Here is a 5,790-nt window from a genome sequence, read left to right on the forward strand (position 1 = left end):
GTGGTACTTTGATAAAGACTAATAATTTTTTTTATCTTTTAGAAATAGATTTTAATTTTTTAACATTTTTAAAAATATTTTAGATAAATTAATTACCTATTTTAAAATATTTAATAATATTAAAAAAATATAAATAAATACAAATACCACAATTTTGGAAATAAACTTGATTTAAATCCAACCTCTATAATTATAATTATTATATTATACTTGAAACACATAAATATAAATGTAAATAAGAGTGAAATTAATGGTTTTTTTTATTGAATAAATTGTTTGGTTTTACTTTAGGCTTACTTAATAAAAAAAATCTAAAATTTTAAAATTGTTTTGAACGGATATTAATTGAATGCTAACTATAATGATACTAATTCAAAGTTAACTATAATGATATTATTCTACTATTAATTTAACTATTTAATGTTTTTGATGCGTTTTGAGCATAGTTTTTTTTTAAATTGTCTTAAATCTAACAAAAAAAATGGTTAGATTCACGAATTTGATTTAAGAACTCTGCACTATTTGATGCACACAAATAAAATTTTAGCAACACTAAACATTAAAAGTAAATTTTATATAACAAAAATTACCAATTACCATCTCACCTAAAAACTGTTTATTAAAAGCCGTACAAACACTGTAAATATAAAATAGCATTCAGTAACATAATATTTCTAAAACATGGACGAAACTATTAGCTTCCGATGTTTAGTATTTCTGGAACATCCCTAAATTCTAATGGCTAAGGCAGATGTCCTCACGATTTTCAAATGTTTTACTATTATCAATAAAATAATCATATTTCCGTTTCAACCATTCTAATAATACCATCACAATCCTTTAATTGGTAAGATGTAGCCTTAGTGTAATGACCATGGCAAATAACGTTGAATACAGAGGATTGTTATGCTAGACTTAGGATGGGATTTCCGTGAGATTTTATATGACTGATTATCATGTCGGTTGTAAGCGATAATCTTTTATAAATTAACTTCACTCAACAACCAATATTCTAAAGATTTTTAAAATGTTTCCAAAGGTCTTCTATTATAATAACCCTTGTAAATGATAGAATTCAGTTAATAATTAGGAATGGTGATTTCTAGCCGAATCAAACCAAAGTTACTTTTCTAAGGCTAATCCCATTGTTGTGGATACAAAGGAGAGCATGCAATTATGTTATATCATCAAGTTTCACGATGGGTATTAGGGAAAGATAAGAGAAATTACTACTAAAATTTAAATGGTAAAATAACTAAATATTATAAAAAATTTAAAATTGTTTCAGTTTATGTCCAGGGAAACTTTTAAAACAAGTTAGATTAAAGATTTATGTGTATTATATTTCTTTTTAATTAATTATGGTTGTTGAAATTTGATAAAATATTTACTTTGAGTTAACAATTATTTTATTATAGATTTTTATTGGTTAGTAATTAAGAAGCATGTCTGATTTCATTAATAACAAAGTTTATATAGTAATTAGTACTTATCATTTAGTTTAAATATAACTAAATTCAAATAATTGTATTTGCTAAATTTAAATCTATTAATTTATATAATATCATTTATTTTTTGTTTTTTAGAACTCAATAAAGTAGTAGATTGAAAGCAATGATAGATCTTGACACTGATCCAAGAAATTGCTATTCAAATTCGTAATCTATTCCATTGATATGGGCACTTTTGGTATAGGAGTGTTAATATTTATTGATTTATCTATTTTTCTATATTCCTTAACCTAAATATAGCTATATCAAAATAAAAAAACAATAAACATATAACTTATGTTAATAAAAGTTACTATTTAAAAAGAGTTGATTTAATTATCCACTGCATTAATAACACCAAATATATAAAGTAAAATATATAACACAAATCCATGATATGTCAAATATAGTTATTGATAAAACTATGTAGGTGATAAACAGTGTCTACGACTATAATCAAAACTTAACTTGTGTTACAAAAAATAAGATGAAAATGTACATGAAATCTATCACTCTTTCTCAAATTAATATAATAAAACAAATAGTAGTTGTTTCCTTTCAGCTCACTGTTTGAATTTGAATGTAATAAGAGGAGGACAATCAACTAACATGTCGGTATAAAAAATCCAACAAATTTCACAACCCACGCAAAATTACAAGTCAACATCTACCTCGCGTTCATTTTGTCCCCAGACAAAGACAATCACAAAAGAATTCACTGGCGAGAAATCTCTGCAAATAATTTCAAAGTTGGGTTACAATTGTTGGAGTCACAATTTCCGTTACACCAAAACCCGTAGGTGTTAGTAAATAGACACATTGTTAGAGTTAAGTGTTGGAGATAATGGAGAAAGCTAAATCTAGAAAGATGTTATAGTGATGATAGGATTGAGATTCTAACTTTAGATCTTAGATCCTAATATTCACGGAGTGGTTCAAACCACCTCATTGTGTGAAAGCCTATATGTATTAGGTTGTCCTCCACATCAAAACATAGCATGAATTGCATGAGTGTGTGTACACTCTCCAGGTATTTCACTTGGAGAGCCATTTAATTAATAAAACATCAATTTTTAAGTTGGTATCAGAGCTTCAGGATTGTCGATCCTATAAGCTAAGAGTGAAGCATGGACAACAGGCGTTGTGGACTTCGTCAACTAATATGTGTGCCAGCATGAGGAGGTGTTTGCCGTGTTGAGCATTGTATTTGGTGTGATTGCGGGAGAAGCTGTGTTGTGAAGCAGTGTGAGTTTAGAAGCGAATTATCAATTTTGTAGTTGAAGGTGAGTTGCAGCAAAGGAAGTTTGCACCGAGAAGCAGTGAAGGAGATCCCTGATCGTTGTTAGGAGAAAGCTTGCGCTAGTCTATTACTGGATTGCTAGAGAACACGATGTTAGATGGTTAGTAATCGCTCTCAAGCAGGGCCAGTGTCCAATGCAGAGACTCATCTCTGTTTTCACACCGCAGATTTGAAATTGTCTTCTGGGTCATGCCGCAAACATTTTTGTTGTGGCAGATTGTTCAACGATGTCCCTGTCTTTGGCAAGATAACGTTGCCTCTGGAAAAGGAGGGAGAGATTCTCGTGCCTTACAAACCTGATGTTAATTTGGAGAAGGTGGAATTCGATAGTTTCTCCTTCGAAGAAACTTCAGCAACATTGCATCTGAAGTTTTTTTTTTTCTAGCAGCGTGGGTTTAGTCTGATGTGTGTGTTGGTTTTTTTCAATTTTCAATTATCTAGAAATTTTATTATCTTGAGTAACCTAGAAGGTGCAGGTTGTGGAGATCTAAAAAAAATTTGGAAAATTTTCTTGTGAATTATTATATGCCACAGAAAATGCAAATTTTTTTAGCGGATTGAAACCATGTTCAGAAATATGTGCATCAGAATTAGATATTGACAGTGTTTCCAGCTTGTAAGAGGTCGTTTAGTTGCTCGTCGCCAGAGCTGAGCGCACTAAAACCTGCGTGGCACAAAAACCACAGTCTACAAGGTTCTATAGTTGAAGAGCTGCCAAAGGGAGACGTTTCCCGCTTGCAAGGTAATGGGGTCGTTGGAGCTCGAGGACCGTGTGGAGTCAGAAACAAATCTCGAAGAGAGATAATATGGACTATTTTCAGTATGGATACACTTTTAGACATATTTGATCCTGATGATATCTTTTTCATGAGACTTGGTTGTTTTATTAATGACCACACTTATCAAGAGGTTGAATATGTTATGAAACAACGTGAGATTGAAAACTCATGAGTTGTTTTTTAGGAATGTTGTGAAGAAGAACAAATGATTGAAGATCAATGGGACGAGTCAGATGAAGATGATTGCAAAGATGTGGTAGAAGTAAACAAAACTAATGAGAATTTAAATTGTAATGATCCCATACTTGATTGTGAAACTGAAGATGCAATGATGGGTGATGAATGTGTGCCTGTAACTGAAATCTATGACGATGAAAACACATCCATTATTGTAGAATCTGAAAGTCTTCCTGATGCAGAAATCAAGTTTGATGAGATTTATATACCTCATGATGAATGGATCGATTTGATGATTGAAAAACATCTTATTGATAAATTACTGTTTGGTGAGAAGGAAGGCCTATCCTCACATATAGATCAAATGAAGAACATGCCTACAACAACAGAACCGGGTGAAGGTATAATTGTGACAGCAGAAAGGGATAAAGTAGGAAGAGATGGTGAAATGAAAGCTCTCCTAAAGGAGCAGGATGATGAAAGTAAATGTGGTCCTCTTTATAAATCTAACATCATTTTTTTGTGTAGATATTGGGAGGCAAGAAACATCAACAAATTTTGAAGAAGAACAAAAGTTTCTTGAAGCATGGCTGAAAACACCATGTCTTTATGAAGTTAACAAAGAAGTTGCATTAATGAATGGGGAAGACATCATTGCTAAATTTCAGCTGATTGACACTAGAAATAGTGAGAAGGAAAATTCTCCTATCCAGCCTGTCATAATTCTGAGGAGGACAAGAATTCAATTGTTCCTTCACAAGCGAAGAACTGAGGCAAAGAGACATCACTATCTCATGGCGAGGAAAGTGAAGATGAGGCCTCAACTCAAGATGAACAAGCATGGACTCTCAAGCAAGAAGACAGAAATGAAAAATCTGTTACCAAGTCTTTTTTCATGTGTTTGATTGTAAGCCTAGCTGAGACTAGACCAGCAGGCATGTGTTATTGTTCAATGTTCTTTCTCCTTTAAGGGGGAGTGTTGGAGATAATGGAGAAAGCTAAATATAGAAAACTATTATAGTGATGATAGGATTGAGATTCTAACTTTATATGTTAGATCCTAATATTCAAGTAGTGGTTCAAACCACCTCATTGTGTGAAAGCCTATATGTATTAGACTATTCTCCACATAGAAACATAGCGTGAATTGCATGAGTGTGTGTAAACTCTCCAAGTATTTCACCTGGAGAGCCATTTAATTAATAGAACATCGATTTTAAGTTTAAGCACATGCCACGAAAAACACGGTGAGCATTAACACACGAGGAGCGTTGAATTATCCTTCTACACCGTCATTAACAGGGAGCATTGGATTATCCAATTCCCAACAATTTGCCCCCCAACACGAGTTAGGTGTGTTTCGAACTCGATACCTTTGGCTCTAATACCACTTGTTGGAGTCACAATTGTTGTTACCCGTAGGTGTTAGTAAACAGACACATCATTAGAGTTGAGCACATGCCACGAAACACATGGGGAACATCGAATTATCCTTCTACAATGCCATTAACGGGGAGTGTTGGATTATCCAATTCCCAATAATCTCCCCCCTAACGTGAGCCAGGTGTGTTTTGAACTCGAGACCTTTGACTTCGATACCAGTTGATAATTCAGAGCATACATCACACATAGCAAATTTCCACTCAGAGAATTAGACGACAATAGAAAAGAATAATTTCAGAGACAGAAAAATGGGGAAACAAGAAGATTACTCAATCAGAAACAACAGAATAGATAAAATAATCATTGGAGAATAGAAATCACTTTGCATTACGTAATAGGCCTCGACCTTGGCTTGCTATCCTTGGCTAGAGAAATTACAAATTTATAGAGGCTAAAGAAGGATCCATAATCCTACATATGATTTAGATGGAGATCTAGAAACTAATGGCGGTGTAGAAGGATCTAGAATCCTGCGTGAATTTGGCTTCACGCTTAACAACAATTATAGCGACCATCCGAAATTAACAAATGAGAACAATAACTAATTCATTAATTCCACTTTATACGATTGTACTATTTGAAAAATTGATTCTGATAAGAT

Source organism: Pinus tabuliformis, chromosome 3_2, assembly GCF_031772625.1.
Source record: "Pinus tabuliformis cultivar Carrire ecotype Pingquan chromosome 3_2, CPIR1, whole genome shotgun sequence".
NCBI classification, from domain to species: domain Eukaryota; kingdom Viridiplantae; phylum Streptophyta; class Pinopsida; order Pinales; family Pinaceae; genus Pinus; species Pinus tabuliformis.